The sequence below is a fragment of the Coffea eugenioides genome, chromosome 7 (assembly GCF_003713205.1).
Source record: "Coffea eugenioides isolate CCC68of chromosome 7, Ceug_1.0, whole genome shotgun sequence".
Classification (NCBI taxonomy): Eukaryota; Viridiplantae; Streptophyta; class Magnoliopsida; order Gentianales; family Rubiaceae; genus Coffea; species Coffea eugenioides.
In genome coordinates, this window is record NC_040041.1 from 24,904,110 (window position 1) to 24,924,611 (window position 20,502).

Genomic DNA, 20,502 nt, shown 5'->3' on the forward strand with positions numbered 1-20,502 from the left:
TGGGATGTATTGTTTTGAAAATTTTGATGTCAAACACCCATCCAGTGCTCATCAAATGTTTATAGACCCTTCGTTTCAAAGATGGAGTGGATTGGGGTTGGTTTTAGTGGACAAAACTTTTGGAAAAGAAGGAGAACTAAGGTTGGCACTTACTTTAAAAATTTTCCCAAACTTTGGTCATTTCATTAAATGATTTTCCATGGGATTTGTTACGTGAAATTGGATAGAGAAGTAGTTCTCATATGGAAGTTTAAGTGTACCAAATTTGGTGTAATTTCAATGCCATTTCGATATCCAAATGATGCCCCAAAGATTGCTTGGCAAATCTGGAACTTCACTGTTCTAGTGGTGAAATTTAACCAACTTTAGACTGTGACATCTTCTTACTAAAAACTCCAAATTTAGTTCCGTTTATTGTGTTTGAAACCTTGTTTGGAACTCTTATTGTGTTACGAATTTCAAAGGCTAGTTCACTTTTTGTGAATTTTGCCTAATTTCCAAAGATTGCCGAAAAACAAGACTGAATCTGCCTCGCTTGCTCAGATCAGCCACTTTGGGCTGAAAAAACGAATGCCTTCAGTTTAGAATCTTGGAAAAATGTCTTCTAGGAAATTTTAGTACTTTGAACCTAATTTCCAACGGTGTAAATTTTTCCATTTTTGGACGTGTCAAACTCAAGATTCGATTTTCCAAAGATCATCATGCAAAGCTGAAATTTCCCAATTTCTTATGAAATGAGTTTTTAAGAACTCGTTACTCTTTCTTTTACACTCAATTTCATGGATGTACTTGGATGTACTATTTTAAATAACTTGGATGTACCCTATATTAGTGTTGGATCAACCTTTATAGAAATGAAAACTAGAATAAGAAATTAGTAGGAATATAACATGAGAATATAGAAGTGAGGGGTAATTGTTAGAATAACTCTTGACCAACCTTGACCAAGACTAGAGTTATGTCTATCCAGTTGAAGTTTCATGCAGCTTTATTCCTCATTCTTTTTCTCTTGCTTTGGTCGGTTCTAGAGAGAGGGGAGGTGAGAGATATTTCTTCTTCATTTTTCCAGCCAAGAGAGTAGGAAAAGTCAAGGAAAGCTGCAGGAATTTTTTTCCCTTGTCCTACTCCAATTTCCCAATCGTGAGAGATATACTTCTCCATTGCCTCCATTTTTGACCAAGTCCAAGTAGCATGCAAGTTGACTAAGCCAAATTTACCTCCTCTTGTTTCTTTTCTTCAGCTCAACCACCGAGAGAAAGAAAAACAATGACAAACAAGACTGGTCACTTGTTTTGTCTCACTTTAGCCGAGAGAGAGTAGAGAGAGTTGAGAGGAAAAATTTGTGCCATGCTTCAACCTTCCAGCCGAGAGGAACTTGAGAGAAGAATAAAGAAATTTCTCTTGTTTTGCTTCCACTTCAGCCAAGAGGAACCAGAGAGAGAACACTTAAAGGAAGCTTGTGTCTTACTTCCATTTCCAGCTTGCTTGATCGGGTAGAAGGACCAAAACAGGGGAGTTAACTTCTAGCTTGTGTCAAAGGTAACATGACTTGGAATTTCAATTTCTTTCACATACCTTAGAGGGCTTTTGATGTATGTTTGGTTGAGGTTGGATTGAGGTAGAAACAGGTTGTAGAGACTTGCTTTATTGCTGGAAATTTTCCAGCTTGGATTGAACTAGGAATAACCATTTGTTTTCTAGATTTTGGCTCTTGTTTTGCTGCAAGTTACTAGGGAATCCTTGAATCCCTTTTGATAGATGAAGCTTGGTGTAAATATAGCATCCACGTGAGCTAGTGGTTGCTAAAATGAAATTTCCAGATTTGACCGAGGGAGAAACATGAGCTCAATTTACAGCTTTTCTTGTGAAATTTTGAGGAGTTTCCACTAGGAAGTTTTGCTATAAATGTTATATTTCTTGTTTCGTATGATATATAGCATGTTGTCTTTGATCTTGGTAGAAAATTGCTGGCTTAGATGTGAGATTGGCAGCAATAAAGTTGAAGTAACTCTTGTGAAAGCTTGAAATTGTCCGAAGTGGGAGAGAGGAAGAGTTGAGCTTCACCTTTGGTTTTTGTTGAAATTTGATGCTTAAATTATGTTAAAGTTGCTGATATGAATGTCATACTTAAGTGTATGAGTGGTTTGAATAAAATTTTTGTGGTTTTAAAAGAGAAAAGGAGTTTTTCACAAGTGAAAAATGAGTTTCCTGATTTTCGGCTTTCACTGACCAGTCTCAGTAAAATGCTTATATCTTGATGTCGAAAAATCCGATTGAGGTGCCGTCAGTGGCATCGGAAACTAGACTCATGGGCCTTCGTTCTGTAAAAATTTCATATTTTTCCTCCTGGTGTACTGCTGTCCGTGATTCCTCAAAGTAGGCTGTCCTGCTTGAATGTCCTGTTTTTACAGGAAAATGAATTTGTAACTTAGATGATGAATCTGCCCTGTTTTTGCACTGCATGGTTGTCCATGGTAAAGGCCGAACCAGGTCCTGCTCAGAACATGAATTGTAGATACTTGAGTTAAATATATGCCTGCAAAATTTCAGCCCAATCGAAGCAACGTAGCCAGTGAAAAGACTGAAATACCCCTGCTGCCCTGTTTCTATCCGAACATGCTAATCAGCTTCTGTAATTGGTTGTTTTGACCAGGAATACTACTGATTTGGTTGTCGATGTCTTTTTAAGACTTATAGCCTTGTATCTTAGCTTTCAAATGGCTTTGGAATCCTTGAATTGGAGTTGTATATGCTAAGATATGACTGAATGAATCAGGACTGCCACAGTAAACTTCGAATTGGAAAATCTGAGGTTGTTTTGGTAAATTTGACCTAGAAACATTGTAAACTAGACTGAGTAGCCTTCATCAAAGTTGTAGCCCTCTTTCTTAGCTTCGTAACGGTATAAATTATACCCCAATCCGATAATCGTAGTGCCGGTTGTGTCCAATACGCTAAATGACATCAAATCTGTTTTTGGGTTTTAGTGTTTAACTTTCATTTCCGGACTTTCCCTAACTTACTTTGGTACTTATACGTTCTAATGGAGTCTTATTTTTGGTAGTATGTGGATATGGTTTATGACTCGTAAACGAGTCTCATTGTGCTTGTTTGAATGTTTTAGGGCGTGACGGTGGTCCGAAACGCTCGTCGGGTGGACAAGTGTGAAAATTCTCTTTGCTTACTTGGTGAGTGTACTACTCACATGATTGATACTTCTTGGCTTTGTTGTACTTGAGATACATGATTGGAATGTTTGTGTTTACTGATGATACTGGTTGAGACGAGGGTGTACTTTACCACTCTCGCACTCTATGGTTTAATTGACTGTTCACTGTATCACTTGAATTGACTTGATTATACTTGAACTGTGTCGTTTGAACGTGTCTCCAATGACTTATACTGTTATCACTGAGCTCAACCCCATTGGTGGTCAATTGAATCGAGCCAGCAAGGGCTTGATCGAGGAAATTGATAAACCATGGGGACTGTTATAAGAAATCATTGAGTATGAGACTCTTGGTTCCGGTATACTCGAGTATTACCATTTATTGAACTGTTTGGAGTTCGGGCCCGGTAGGGGTATGTGAGGTGGAAGGAAATGGGAGTAAAATGGGGTCTACGGTATTGGTTACTTTTAAACATTGACGGAGCGTCAATGAGGTGAGATCAAGTATGCCAAAAGTGGAAAAGGGCTCTTGAGAGCCGACCGTATCCTTTTACAAATCTTCTTGGAATGTGATGTTTGTTGTGCTTACTTGATGAACTTATTTGAATAGTGTATCACTGTGATTTTGTACCCCTTGAATGCCTGAGTGATAGTACCTCATTGGGCGAAAGCTCACTCCATTAAATTTTGTTTTCCTTACAGAGAACAACTTTTGAAGACTGTGATATTTTGATGTACGAGTTGAGCTAGTTTTAATACATATTCTGTGTAAAGCTCCTCGATGCTTGGAAACTCTGAATGTACTTGGATCCAAATATTTTCCTTTTATTTGTAAATTACAAACGTATATGTATAAAACTATTTACCCTGTTCATGTATCCTATTTGGTTTGGAAATGTTTTCCCGAGTTATATGGCTATATCTGTATTCGATTGGCTTCTAGTTGGATGGTGACGTGGCAACCACTATTCATTATGGTTTCGATTTTCGTTTTGCCATTTGGCGACTTTGAATCATTTGAGCGCGCTATTACCTTTCTGAACGTTTTCGATTTCATTTAACTGCTCGTTAGTCCTAGCAAGAGTTGGGCAGGCAGTCCGCTAACCCCTTTGGTACGCCTTAGGGGAAGGTAGGGCTGTCACAAGGAGGAGTTAAAGTGGTGGAGTATGGCTGCAAATCTTTTTGATGGAGTATGGCTGCAATCTGATGACGACTCTCATCTTTTTTGGGGGTTGAATGGCTGCAAATCTGAGTCTTTCTTTCTTTCTTTTTTTTAAAAGTTGTTTAGAAACTAGATCTAATGATCTTCAAGTTACAAGTGGGGTTTACGAAAACAGATTTTGTGATCTTGAAGTCCAAGAAAAATAGCGGTTGATCCATTAATGGTCACTATGAAGTTCTACAATTCGGTTAAGAAGGATGTTCTGCAATTGGATTAAGAACAAAAAGGAGAGAACAAAAAAAAATTTAAAAATGATAAAATATTCAAATTTTAATGTAATATCCATTCCTGACAAATATCTACCAAGCGCTTGTTATTGTATTGATACCTTGACCACAACCCAATCAAAACCCATACTAATTTTTTGTAAATGATTCCAATTACAATTCCGTTTCCTAAACATGAACCAAGCGGCCCCTAAGTGTTTACTATGGTTCAAGTTTGCATTTCTCAATCTCTTTACAATGTCGAATATCATTCAAGAGTTTATTTGTCTTTCTCTTCCCAGAGCTTATTCGAATAATCTCCTACTGCCATGTTTTTATCCTGCACAAGAGGTAATGCAATTTTATGTTTAAGCCATATGAATTTTATGTATCATTAAGGATATAATCTGGACAGAGTAATAAATGAACTACTCTGATGGAACTAAAAGGAATATAATATTACAGTATAAATTGAGTTGGAATCGGCCCAGCAGGAAGCAAATAAAAACTACTTTCTCCTCTATAAAATATGTAATTTGCTGGTAGCTATGCTTGATATGCATATGAAATGGTGATAACGTTCTTTATTGCCATGGCCTTGTATGTGTCAAAATCAAGTGTAAATTAAGCTCTTGTATGTTGAAACCAAAACTTTACACATTAGACAAAATTAAGAATGATACCATGTAAAAATAGGAACGAAATATGTGATCAGTTTTGAAGCCAAAAATATTGAAATTTGAGAAATAAAAATGAAAGAACTAACATTTTCATGGGAAACAAATACGAAACAGAAATTATTGATTAAGTAAAAAGGCCAATCAATCTCACAATTATTGATCACTATACTGGGGAAAGATAAATGATAGCAAATAGTAAAATAGTTCATATCCACACTGTTTGTGGTTGGAAAACCATACCTTGCTTCTTGATAAGAATTCATGAGAAAAGTCTTGTAGTAGCCAGCCAACTCGAGCAGTTCATCAAATTTCTCACTTTTCCTCCAAAAATTTGAAAAGCAAATTCAGTAAGTACTATATGATTGATAGCAACAAGTGATTATTCAAAAAACAACGGGTGAAGGAAATGCAAAGAGATTTAGAAATTTGAGGGATGAAAGCAAATGATCCTAAGAGGGTTCAGCACATGCAGTCCTCAACCAAAAGATGTTGAATTTAGGCAAAGACTTGCTGTTCATCAAGAATGACAGTAATACCTATACATTATTTGGAAACAAGCACAATCAAGTCATCCATGTGGTTTCCATCATTTAATAGAAAGGCAATGAGCGGACAGGATGACTTGGAATTCAAGAAAAAATCAAGTTAACAGGAATACCTAAAACCAAGAAAAAATGTAAACCACTGACCAACTTGATATGAACTATTTAAACTATCCATGAAATAGCAAGTTGAAGTTCCCATGGATTACATCATTTTCATTAAGAAAAGGCATAAGATCATTACATGCAATCTTGGACCAATCAGTAAAGTCAAGATCAACTGAAAGCTTTTAATGCAGAAATTATTAATACAATTCCATAAGGCTTCCACAAATATGCCTTTTTCGAAAAAGAAACAGGGCTGCAATGTAACAATTCTTGGATCTCGATTAAATTGGGAAATTTGTAATATAGGTCCAATTAAAAACAAAAGCAAAAATTTTTTTGGTCGAATAAATTGGGGAATTTGTATCAGTTAAGTTTCTTTAGAAAAAGTAACAAGTAACCGAGGATAGCATAAGATGCATAAGGTAAATAAGTACCTATTTAACTCAAATTCTGAACTACATCAATTCAAAAGAAAACCATGACTTGCGTTCCGAATCTAAAGCCAATTCGAGAGTCTTGTAAAGGGTTTGACTTGGCATCTGGACTGCTATATCCTTCAATTTTAGTTTGTAAAGAACCACATTGATCATCTTCCAGTAGCTCAAAGACAATAGTGCCAGGCTAATTGTGATATTTCCATCACCACATACCTTGACTAATTTTTTCACCATAAGGTGTCAGTTTAGATTCTTTATCCACTTCTTCACCTTGAAATCCATAAACAGCCTCCAAAGACTTACCCAAAATCCATCAATAGTTGTGCAAAGAATAAACTGCTAAATAAATTTGAAAAAAAAAGAAAGCAAAGAGAGAACAAAAACACTGAAACGATAACTCCCGCACATACCTTGAAGGCTGAAATAAGAAAAGTAGCCTCCTTATTTCGCTCTTCCTTTATCTAACAAAAATTTAGTGTAAACAAGTGTCGGCCAGATGAAGAATATAATTAAAACAACCTCATGGTAATAACATGAGAATGATTCAGAGAAAATTATTGAACTTATTCTCCATATTCTTCAACATTATTAACAGTTGCAAATGAAATATAAACCCATCATTTTTTCCTTGCTTTTTTTAATTAAAATAAAAGTCTATAGTTACATGAAGCAAGATGATATGTAGATTAATATCACAAGTTTTCCTCTCCTTTCTGAGTATGACCCTTTTGATTTCACAGCCCTTTCAAGAATTCAATATTTTCATTTAATGGTTCACAAACCTTACATGGTTTGAAATTTAACTACTTCAACCATTAACAGCCTAGAATTTAACCCCAAGCATTGAATAAATTGCATAGATAGCATGCTTAGCAAAGCAAACATGACAATCCAATCGTTAATCAAACAATTTTGATCCAAATCCAAGGAAAAAAGGCCCCAAGATGGAATTCCACTCACTTGATCTATACAAAGTTGTCCAAAAAGTGCATTAGTTGGCTGCAAAAAGAAAAAAAAAATGACAAAATCATTACCAACTAACTAAGAGAGTTTAACAGAAACAGTAAACCCACACCCTCTTACTTTGAATTATTTACTTATAAAGAGTTATTGGCAATATCAACTGGAAAACAAAAATTTCTTTGAACATGAAAAAAGAGGAAAGAAATTAAACCATTTCATCTAAGGAAATAATCACAAGTTTCAATGCAAAAAAGTGAAAGCATAAAATATTGGATCTTAAGTAAGGATAATTACTGAATGGAGTTGCTTAAAAAGACCTGACAATCTCATAATCATGACTTACACTGAAATTTTAGGAAATACTTCAATAAGAGGCAGACTGTCCTCTCCATAGTCCATTTCTTGAACGTCTATGAAAGAGGAGTAAAGATAGGAGAAGATTATAGTTGACTTCTGGTAAAAAGAAAGAAAAAATAGACAAACAGAGATCCTAAATGTATTTACTTGAGCAAAGAATTTCCAATCATTCATACTTGGTAGCAAATCCCTATTCCTCAACCCGTAGCAAACATATAAAACTTATTAGAGAATAAAATAAAATTTAATCAAGAGAAAAAAGTACACATAGAACAAGAGTGGAGAAGCTAGCAGTTTTCAGAGAAAAAGAAAGAAAGATAAAAACATAAGGGACTTTTCAAATAGAAGCTTTGAGTTGGAGGGGATTGAGATATGGAAAATTATCTGATGGGAATTGATTAGTCTTGTCAGCATTGAGCCAAACTCCTCTATTGCAGATACAGGAATTTGAGGGAAGGCCTTTAGTTTTGTAACTCCCAGTACTTTAACTCGCCAGCAAAGAGGAAAACAATAACTTTTTGCACAGAAAGGAGATGGGAGAGTTTTTTTTTTTTTACACAAAAGATAGGAGAGAGATGGCTCTGAGGTCTTTCTATCAATTTTTCTCATAAAAAATCTGAGGTAAGATGACTCCAGAACACCACTCCAAAAATAGTTGGATGTGTCAAAGAAGTGATTGTATTCTCAAATTCTAGGAAGAATTGTATGCCATTTATCTCAAAGTAGAGGCATCTTGCCCTCATATTTGAACATCTAAATGTGTTATATTTCGTACAAATTATCCATCCAGTTAAAACAAATTAGGAGTTCTACCAAATTTTCTTCAAAAGTAACATGCCTTTCCTTTAAGTTCTTTCCTGCATAAAAAACTTCAACATAAATTGAAGGTCTGCATCATATTCACCTTTTTGAACCTATCAATTGGAATACCATCTTCATGTTTCTCACAAAATTTTCTGTTTAGGCTTACCTCAATTAAGTTTATTTTTACAAGTAAAAAAACTATCATAAGGTTCAGTTTTCCAGACTTAATCTTACTGAAATGTTACAAATCTAAGAGAACATCATGTTTTGTAAATATAGACTTAAGTCAACCAAAACTGATTTTCCTAATAAGAATTTCCAAGCTATTAAACATCGTAGTCTATGATTCAAGAGGCAAAACTACAATTATGTAGCAATTTAATTCTTTTTTTGATCAAGGAATAGAAAATTTAAGGTGTTTTATTAAAACAGTAACTTACTCATTATTTCAAGCAGGTGCTTAGAATGTAATATTTGAGAATCCTCATCTTGGACAAACCTTTAACCACCTACAAATAGGAAAACCATTTAGATTGCCATTGTAACAAAAAAATATATTGCTGAAGATACTCAGTTTAATATCCACTTAAGGTTCATAAAACGAATATTCAAGAGGTTTTACCAAGAGACAATTTATGTACTAAAACAAAAAATTTCAACACAAAGCAATCAAAAGAATAGCATCACACGATCTTTTGTAACTCATGACCAATGACCAATGTGACCTGGAAGTTCTTGATTCTCAGAGAAGAAATTTATTAATTCTTCAAATGTTGAAAACCCAATGAAGAAAAAGGAATCGGAAGAACTGGAGCAAATAGAAAGACATTTTGACGATGAAGAAATCTATTTTAAACAAGTGAATCTTTTTGGTTACCATATGGATTGCTTTTCTGATCAGGAGATCAACAAAACACCTGCATGAAAGACACCAAAAAAAATGACTAAAAAAGAAAACTCGAATGAGGTTTGAAAAGAGCAAAGGCCAAAGAAAAATATACCATCATTTGAGCTCTGAAAAGAGCAATTTAAAGTAAAAATTAAATTAGAATGATAAAACAAAGCTTACGATTTTCCCCTCAGCAGTTGTCTTTCACGGGTGGCCATTTTCCTCCCTGTTGCAGAAGAAATCCTAGAAAGGCAAAAACGGAAAGAAAAATGGAACAATAAAACACAAAGTAGGTACAAAAAATAAAATAAATAAATACTCTACAGGCCAGCTAATCATCAATTATTCACCATCTCCGACCATATTAAAAGTTTTTTGTTGAAACTAAAAATAAAAATTTAATGATAAAACTAAAATGAAACAAATACATTAATCATGGAAAGAAAGGGGAAGAAAAATACCATATCTGTATTCTACAAATTCATATAGACAGTGGAGATGAAATATTAACCTTTCACTTCCTCGTTGTTTCAGAAAAGGACCAAAAAAAAGAAGGGGGAAGAATTGATTGTTTTTAGCCAAGGAAATATCAGGTAAAATGGCAGAAAAAAAGAAAAAATCAGCTATAATTACTTGAGGTATGGAGCGAGGGAGATGAAGGAGAACAGGAGGGAGAAATCGACAAAGGGAGGAGAGGAAGATTACCAGTCCCTTTGCAGTCTTGAGCCCACCGTCCATCAACTCAATCAGAAGGAAAAAAATCTGGAGCCCCCCAATTGAGATTACAACCTGTTTCAAGTACAATCAAATGCCAGAAATTCAGGAAAAAACTATGGGTCTCGCAAAGATGGAATTTTGTCTGGAGAATAACAGCAATAGGGATCGGTCTTCAAGAGTTCTTGACACTGACTGATAGGTGTGCGTTTGACAGAGAGAGAGAGAGAGAGAAAAGCGGAAGAAAAAGGATTGAAGATCCATCAGCATACGATGTCGTTTGATTGATCAAAAGGAAAAAGGGCAAAAAACCCATAAATCCTCAAACCATATGCCAAAAAAAGTTCCAAAGGTAAAAAATTCTTCAATATAAAAGACTTCAAAAGGTAATAAGTAAGTAGATTAACAATTAATCGCAAAAAAGTTTATAAATAATTGGGATTTATTTGGCAACCAAAAAAAAGTGTTAATAAGTACAAAAAGCTGGTAATTAAATGTTATTTGCTAGGCAATAAAAAGTGACAATTCACTTCCAAAAAAAAGAGACTAATTTTTGGGTAATAACTACATACAACTGGTAATTGAATGCGATTTGCTAGGCAACAAAAACATAATAATAATTATAAAAGTCAGCAATTAAACAGCAAAACCAGAGCTTAATTAATAAAAAATGAATTGAAACAAAGCTGATAAGTAAACCTCATTTGTTGGGCAACCTAAAAAATAAAAGAGGACATTTCCTTAAAAAAAAGTTGGGAAAAAGGTAACTAAATGAGATTTTTTGGGCAACAAAAAAAGGTTTTTTTTGTTAATAATTGCAAAAAAGTTATGAATTAAAAGCGATTTGTTGGGTAACAAAAAATGACAATAAAAAGCGACATTATTAATTAGCTACTAACAATGAATTAATAATTAATACAATTAAAGCTATAAGTACAATAAAAGATAATAATTAATAATTGCAATTTATTCTGCAACCAAAAGAAAGCACCGATAATTGTAATAATTGAGATACCAATTTTTTGTTAACACAATTTATTGTTGGGAAAGGGCAAAAAGGGGCCAAATTTTAGCACAATCCAACATGTAATATGTTAACAAGCACTTCCAATCCAATAAAATAACAAAAGGATTGTAAATCAGGTTTTATTAGAACACTTCCTGGCAAACAATATTAATGAACAATAAATCAGAACACTTCTTGGCAAACAACAAACAAAGAAAAACAAAAGGATTGTAAACGTCTGAACAAAAGAATTCAATTGGAAATTGGCACGGCCCGAACAACCACCAACAATCAGCCAATAGCAGGCAAACAACAAACAAAGAAGCAAAAGAACTCTGTTTTCAGCCTTTTAAGCCCCCCGGGGTTAGATCACCCGGTCTGCGGCTGGAAAACCACTCGCAAGGTCGTGGGATCAAACCTCACCTAACGCCTGGGTGCGGTTGGGGTGGCGCTGTACTCCAGGCGCAGGGGATTAGTCGGGCCGCCTTCGGGTCTTGACCCGGACACCCCTGTGTTGACAAAAAAAAAAAAAAAAAAAAACAAACAAAGAAGCAAAATGATTACTAAACGCCTGAGCAAGCAAACAAAAGAATTCACGCGTGGGAAACGGACGACCATCAATTGGAATTCGCACGGGCGGACGACCGCCAATCAGCCAATAGCAGCGCGCTACGTCAGCAATCACAACCCAATTGAAAACAATTGGCATTCCCCAATAGACTAGATATGTTAATTAGCTTCTCTGTATTTCTACTTTAGTAGGAATACCACAAAAAGGAAAGGGCTTTGGAGTTAAAAGAAAAACTAAAGGGTAATGGCAATGGTTTTGGCAAAGGATATTCTTGAAAGTAAGTGGTTATGCAAAATTTAACAAAGGTGTAAAAAACTAAAAAGCAGGACAAAGTAAAATTTGCAAGTCCACACGTCATGGCAAATGGGAATGCATGAAGAAAACAAGATATTAAAACTACTTTTAGTTTCTGAGAATTTGTGGATGTAAATAGTTTCTTTTCTTAATAAAAAACTACCTCGAAATGGTGTAAGATTGGACATAAACTCCGACCTATTTATTAAAAAATTTCAAAGAGTCCATGATAAAGAGGATATACACTTCTCAAATTTGACTAAGAATTTTACAAACTTTTAAATGATATCAACATACTCCACATTCATGGTACCGTGAGGGTGTTAGAATTTTTTACTTTAAATTTTGTCGCATTTGTATTGTTTTACTACTAGTTTTTGATCATTCATTTTATTTTTTGATCTTCTTTGAAATTATTTGGTTGAACTAATCATCGTCGACGTATTGATCTAGGTCACTCTTCGTGAGTAGTCTACTTCTTTATTGTTGTCATCGTTGATTGTTCAAAAAACACTTAAACAATTACCTTCAAGAAATAATCTGTTCTGTAATACTGGCACATAAATGAAGTAAATAGTTTTTGGATTACCGCTTCATATATGAGGAGGTCTACATTTATGATACATATAAAAGATTTCAAATGTGAATATAGATAATATAGTGTAAATTTAAGTTAGATCATATAAAAATAGGGCAAATTATCCAATTGGCCCTTGAACTCTTTGTCTAAGTAAAAATAAGCCCCTCATCTATTTTTTGTTGACTTTAAGCCCTCGAACCTGTAAAATTGGGCACCCGTGACCCTTTTAGCCAGTTTCTCCGGTTTTGCAACCGGAAGGCGAATTCACACGAGTAGCAGTATGCTTTGAAAAATGGCATTTTTGTCAAAAGATTCAAAACTCGCGCGACGCTAGGGTTTTAGTACTCCCCTCTTTCGATCTCTTCGACACACAGTAGAACACGGTAGCTAACGCACAGTTGATTTGATTGGTCTCAATTCTCAGCCAACGACAGTCCATCTATGGTTGAGGTACCAGTAAATGACACTGTTGCTTCTCCATCTCTGGCCAGTCAATCCAATAGTAGTGTTGTGCCGTTGGGGAGCTCGGTCATTCTGATCGTCAACAAGCTCCAAGACATATTCGCGTAGCTCTTCAGTCAGTCTACAATTGAATTGCCGCAAGTGGCCGTCGTCGGAAGCCAGAGCAGTGGAAAATCCAGTGTTCTGGAGGCACTAGTCAGAAGAGATTTCTTGCCCAGAGGTTCAGATATTTGAACTCGACGACCTCTCATTCTTCAGCTCATGCAGACTAGACGAAAACCTGATGGCATCAAGTGGGCCCTCCACTAGATCGACGGCTCCGAGTCCTTCGCGAAGCGCCTGGTGGCCTTTGCCTGCGTGGAGGGGATATTCTTCTCAGGGAGCTTTTGTGCCATATTCTGGGTGAAGAATTGGGGGCTGATGCCGGGCTTGACCTTCTCCAACAAACTGATCTCGCGGGACGAGGGGCTTCACTGTGACTTCGCGTGCCTGCTGTACGGGCTGCTGAGGGCGAAGCTGAGCGAGGAGATTTTGATCTCAGAGATGGAGGGCTTCACTGTGACTTCACTGAGGGAGGCCATGGCTGAAGCCATGGAGGACTCGGAGATGGTGTCTACGGGGGAGGAGACGAATGGGAGGGAGAGGGAGAGGTTGCGGGAGAGAGGAGAGGAGAGGGAGACGGCATCGGTGGAGAAGTCAATGAAGTGGGGGAGGAAGATGAGGTCGTCGTAGGTGTAGGAGTAGTCCATGGAGGGAAGAGAGAGGAGTTGTTCTTTTTTTGCTTAGAAGATGCGGACAAAAATGCCATTTTCCAAAGCATACTGCCACTCGTGTGAATTCGTCTTCCGGTTACAAAATCGGAGAAACTGGCTAAAAGGGTCACGGGTGCCCAATTTTACAAGTTCGAGAGCTTAAAGTCAACAAAAAATAGATGAGGGGCTTATTTTTACTTAGACAAAGAGTTCAAGGGCCAAATGGATAATTTGCCCTGTAAAAATATATGTACATTAAGCGTTAAGCTAAAACTTTACAAGGGCTGATGGGAGCGGATGGAGAACCCGCATTGGATTATGCTACTTACATACAAGCATAGCAAGCGTCCAACGCACATTGTCAATGACCACTAGGTTAGCCTCAAGGGTCAAACTCATATCGAAATGGACAAAAATCGGGCCCAAATAACCCGCCCAGTGAAATTTGTACGTGCTTAATAAATTATTACAGTGAAATAGTACGCTGTTTTTAGAAATTAGCAAACTTCTAGGGGTCAAAAAGAAATAGCCTTCGTACCATTATTTTAATCATGGGATAATTGCAGAAACCTCCCCTGAGATTTCTGACATTTGCACTGACCTCCCCTCTAGGTTTTGAAATTGCATTCACCTCCCCTGAACAGTAACAATTCGTTGCAGAAACCTCCCTGACAGCTTTTGTAGAAGTGAGATAAGAAATTTCTTCCAATTTTGCCCTCTTCTTGCTTGACAATTATTATTTGCTTGACAATTACTTAACTAATTATCTAGTTAGTTAATTGTTAAACTAATTAACTATTAACTAATTATTTGATTAATTATTAACTAATTATCTAATTAATTAATTAACTAATTAATTTCTATTTATCTAATTAACTAATTAACTAAAGCTATTGTCTGTCTGAAACTAACAAACTATTTGCATGTTAAACTAATTAACTAATTAACTGCTTAACTAATTAACTGATTAACTAACTAGCTAATTAACATACTATTTGCATGTTAAACTATATGCAGTACGCATTACCTATTTAAACTATCGGCTCTTTATGGGTATTTTACTTTCAAACATTTTATTTATGATAAAAACATCAATGTTTGTAAGTAAAATTCAAAAAGTGTTACAATAATATTCTTACAAAAAGGGAGGGGCATAGGTGTGACGCCCCCACTTCTCCCTAAGGCGAACCAAAGGGTATCCGCGGGACGCCTGCCCAACTCTTGCCAGGACTCATTACAATCCATCATTCAAGAGCTCGAAATACTATAAGTAACTTCAATACATAATTAAAGTACTTCAAATATCTCACACTTACAATTATGTAGCTATCAAGCTTAAATACAACCCAACGGAAAAGGGTACAATAGCCATCCGTTATAATATAACTCAAAGTCTTCAAAAGAGAACAATCTAGTACTACTCACGAGCACCCTTGGTCTCTAACCCTGAAAAGAAATCCACAACGTGGTATGAGCTACACAGCCCAGAGAGGTTCCAAGACACTCTAATAGTTCAAATAAATCAAGTAAGTTGGGCATATCATATGCATGGTTCAAGGTTACACAATGGCATGTTATCATGAGGTGATAATCATTGTACGGGTAATTTGAGACATTTATCATGGTATGAGACATTAGCATGTATAGTTCACGAGTGATGGGAGCTTATTACAGGCATAGCTCAGGATTTCATGTTGGCATTTTAGCATGAAACAATCATCATGATACAAGGTAAACATATACTGTAGGATACGGTGTTCCAGTGGAACTCTGTCGGTCATCTGCACCTTATGACTTCCGATCCCCACGGTACGGTCTGGCCATCGCCTTATCCCTCCAGTGGTAATATTCGAGTATACCGAAACGGTGTCCCAAGGTTCCAACCTACCCGACCGAGCCCAGTCCTGGCTCGAGTAGGTCAGTAACCATGAGCAGGGCCCAGTTCAGCTTAGAGCTTACAACATGCACAGGTAACCAAGTAATTCGACAAAAGGGTAAAATTCATCATTTGGGTAGGTCGAGTGAGATAAAGTACACACTCGCCTAACAATGATGGACAGTTTCATATAACGTGTGATTCATGATAATCAAGTAATCAAGTGGATACTTAACACATAAGCACGTAAGCAATACAAGTTGATTTCATGGGAGCATGTAATTCACGGATATCGAATAGTCATGTAGATTGGAAATCATGTGAGCAAATAGTCAAGTAATCAGGTAGTAATGTCGGTTGGTAAACGGTTCACGGTTAACGGTTGAGTAGTGACGGTCAATTGACAGGCATTTGTCATATGAATAGGCCATCATTGGCCGTTATCCCATTTTTACCATGTGAGAGTCGAGGAGATTCACTCCAACGACGTATGCAACCTTAGCATACCAAGTCATGTTATTCGAGCATTTTCAAGCATGAGTTATTCATCTCAAAAGAGAACGAGTGCGATAAAGTACACACTCGACTCCATTTTTTTTAAAATCGAGTAGGCTAAGCAAGCAATCTAGCAAGTTAAGCATGTATCGAGTTCATATGGTCATTTGATATGGTTAATCATTTAACCAATTCATGTAGATATGTAATGCAAGTATACATTCCTTAAATAGGCATGAGTATGGTAAATACTTAACACATAGCACTTAATAATCATGAAATAAGCGTGTCCTAGACTTATTCAATTACGTATTCCTATATGGAACACTCACCTATTGCAACAAGAGAGTAAATACTCAAACAAGTGTCTAGGCGTCCACTTCGAGTTCTTCTTGAAGGTCCCCTTGAGCGCCTGAGCAAATAACCATTAACTATTATACACTATCATTTAGAACTCCTACTTATCAAAGAAGGTTATACAATCTAAAGGGAATTCATGAATTGGGCCTTAATTATTAACAATCGAGGCTCAAGAGTAAAGTTTTAAAGTCTAAAGAGAGAGACTAATATTTTCCATGAAATCGAGTTCAAAATGTTCAATCGGTATCGAGAAAAGAAGGCAAGTTTCCAAAATCTCATTTTCTAAGAAATTGACAAATTTCAGCTTTGGGTGTCAATTTTAGAAAAATCGTATCTTGCACTATGTAGGTCCAAAATTGGAAAGCTTGATACCGTTGGAAACTTCTTCAAAAGCGCTAAAAGTTCCTAGAAGATACTTTTCCATGATTCCAAACGGAAGGTATTCAAAAATTGACTCAAGGTTGCCGCTTTGGACCATTAAGACAGTTCCGGGGTTGGTTTTTGACCAACTTTGAAAATCCAGCAAAATTCACACAATACGAACTAGCCTCCGAAATTTAGAACTCAATTAGAGTTACAATCAAAGTTTAAAACAAAACAAACGGAACAAGAATCAAAGTTTTGAGCGCCAAGATATAGCAGGTCAAAGTTGGCTAAAATTTCCTCCTCGATCAAGAATTTCCAGATTTAAACATGAACTTTGGGACGTTGGTTGAACACTGAAACGGACTTGGAATGGCACCAAATTTGGCAGTATTATCCTACCATATAAGGGCTATTTCTATACCAAATTTCGTAGGAAAAATGCATTCGTAAAGTTGGTTAACGAAATCACTAAAGTCCCAAGAAGTTCCTCGGCAAATCTGCCTTGGACTTCCATTTTTTTCCATTTTCAAAACGTTTGACCAATAAAACACCTCAAACACGGTTCATTTCAGTAGATAATGTCTAAGGTACATTTGATAGGTGATTTATACCAAGAAGCTTCAGAAAACAAGTCCCAAATCATTGTTAGTTACAAATCTGTCCAAGTGGAAAATTCTATCACTGTAGTAGTTTCAAACATTGGCCACAACTCACTCAATTTAACTTGGAATTGGGCGTGGTTAATGGCGTTGGAAAGCTCTCTCATAAAGCTAAATTTTCTCAGAAGAAACCATTTTCAAATTCCATTCACAAACAGCTCGTTTTTGAGCATCAAGAAGCAATTTCTGTCCTGTCTCCTGGAGAGCAACGAAACAGGACAGTGATTTTCAATCGAATGGTGTGGCTCACTCAAGTGGAACCAGAATGTAAAATTGGTACCAATGGAAATCTGGGAATGTCTAGTTTCCATTGCCGCAAACGGCACTTGATTTCGACATCGGAGTAAAGAGTTATAGCCGATACAAAATGACTGCCTGGGCAATACGGGATTCATTTTCCAGTTTTGCTAACTTTGGAAATCAACTCATTTAACCAACCAAATCATGTTATTTTTCAATGAAATTTTGTACACACTCACAATAACATGTAAACAATATAATCAAGTCATTAGAACCTCAAAATTGTGCACAAAAATGGTCGGACAAGGTAGGGGTAAAACGGTCACTTTTGCTTCTTGCACCCAATGAAGTTTCTATCAATTACACACCATTAATCCATCATTTTAACCACTAAACCAACAATATATCCACCATCAATCATCAAATCAGCAACAACCCAAGAGTGGGAGTTCATAGAGCCCACTTTCACATTTTATACCATAAACAAGACTACCCACATGATTATATAACCTTATATGTGCAATATATCTTACAAAAACTAAGATCTATGGGTTGGATGATTTGCTACCTTCTTGGATGACTAGATCAGAAATTTTTGGTCACTCTTTGCTCCAGAAAACCGTGGCTTTTCAGCTCCCTTTTGCAGCTCAAAATACTCCTCAAGTGTTAATCTAAGTGTGGTGCAAGTTTGGTTGAATTTGGAGATGATTTGGTGAAGATTTGATGGAGGAATTTGAAGAACTCTTGAGCTGTTTTTCTTGTTTTGTTGTTCGGCCAGATGAGGGAGCAAGAGAGAGAGAGAGTGATCAGATTTTTAAGCTTCCATGAGAAGATACTAACTTGTGGCCACAAATCACCCATTAGTCAACTCACATTAGGAGCCGTTTGGCGCGATTAAGGCTTGATTTCTCGCGCGTTTGGTTCACCAGTGCACTAAACCTCTAATGCACTTATATTCATATAAATATCATTCACTCTTAATTATCTCAAAATAAGGGTCTAAAGTTCCTAAATTAAAATCACGCGTGCGAAAACGCGTATCTCCAATCTGAGCGCGATAACGCGAAACTTCCGAGAAATTCTTATAACGATAATACTAATAACTATCACTTGAGTATTTAAACATTAAAATACCTAATTTAGATCTATTATACAAATCTCCAATATTCCAAACTTATTGTACTCTCAAGCGGATAAAATCTCCAAGCACTATTCACTATTTTTACTAAACGCGCTCCAGGAAATTAATTCGTGAAATGAGTTACTTTAAGAATATAACGAAGTTATATTACCATGCATTTAGGTCTAATAAGACTAGAAAATATTCCTCGAGGCAAATATCCAATTAAATAATTTATTAAGCCACAAATTAGGCTTAAAAATAATAGTTTTTACGAGTCCTCACAATAGGGCCATAAATTAAATGTTTGAAAGTAAGAATATTGATATTTTTTGTAACACTTTTTGAATTTTACTTACAAACATTGATATTTTTATCATAAATTAAATGTTTGAAAGTAAAATACCTATAAAGAACCGATACTTTAAATAGGTAATGCGTACTGCATATAGTTTAACATGCAAATAGTTTGTTAATTAGTTAGTTAATTAATTAATTAATTAGTTAAGCAGTTAATTAGTTAATTAGTTTAACATGCAAATAGTTTGTTAGTTTCGGACAGACAATAGCTTTAGTTAATTAGTTAATTAGATAAATAGAAATTAGTTAATTAGTTAATTAATTAATTAGATAATTAGTTAGTTAATTAGTTAAGCAATTAATTAGTTAATTAGTTTAACATGCAAATAGTTTGTTAGTTTCGGATAGACAACAGCTTTAGTTAATTAGTTAATTAGATAATTAGTTAATTAGTTAATTAGATAAACAAAAATTAGTTAATTAATTAATTAGATAATTAGTTAGTTAAGTAGTTAATTAATTAATTAGATAATTAGTTAGTTAAGTAGTTAATTAATTAATTAGATAATTAGTTAGTTAATTAGTTAAGTAGTTAATTAGTTTAACATGCAAATAGTTTGTTAGTTTCGGACAGACAACAGCTTTAGTTAATTAGTTAATTAGTTAAGCAATTAATTAGTTAATTAGTTTAACATGCAAATAGTTTGTTAGTTTCGGATAGACAACAACTTTAGTTAATTAGATAAACAAAAATTAGTTAATTAATTAATTGGATAATTAGTTAGTTAATTAGTTAAGCAATTAATTAGTTAATTAGTTTAACATGCAAATAGTTTGTTAGTTTAGGATAGACAACAGCTTTAGTTAATTAGTTAATTAGTTTAACATGCAAATAATTTGTTAGTTTCGGATAGATAACAACTTTAGTTAATTAGATAATTAGTTAATTAGATAAACAAAAATTAGTTAATTAGTTAATTAGATAATTAGGTAGTTAATTAGTTAAGCAGCTAATTAGTTAATTAGTTTAACATGCAAATAGTTTATTAGTTTCGGACAGACAACAGCTTTAGTTAATTAGATAAATAGAGATTAGTTAATTAGATAAACAGAAATTAGTTAATTAGTTAATTAATTAATTAGTTAATTAGTTAATAGTTAATTAGTTAATTTGTTTAATTATGCAGAAATAGTTTGATTAGTTAATAACTATTAACAATTAGATAATTAGTTAATAGTTAATTAGATAATTAGTTATTAATTAATTAGATTATTAGTTATTTAATTAATTAGTTAAACTATGTAGAAATAGTTAATTTAGTGTAATTTT

General features: G+C 35.1%; 1 long non-coding RNA gene across 1 annotated transcript; it reads left to right on the forward strand.

Moving 5' to 3' along the window:
- The first annotated feature begins 1,217 nt into the window (after nucleotides 1-1,217).
- On the forward strand, nucleotides 1,218-4,037 carry LOC113778513. Its single transcript, XR_003469275.1, has 3 exons — nucleotides 1,218-1,539; nucleotides 3,125-3,188; nucleotides 3,872-4,037. It is a non-coding gene; the product is annotated as an uncharacterized LOC113778513 (long non-coding RNA).
- Nucleotides 4,038-20,502: the final 16,465 nt, after the last annotated feature.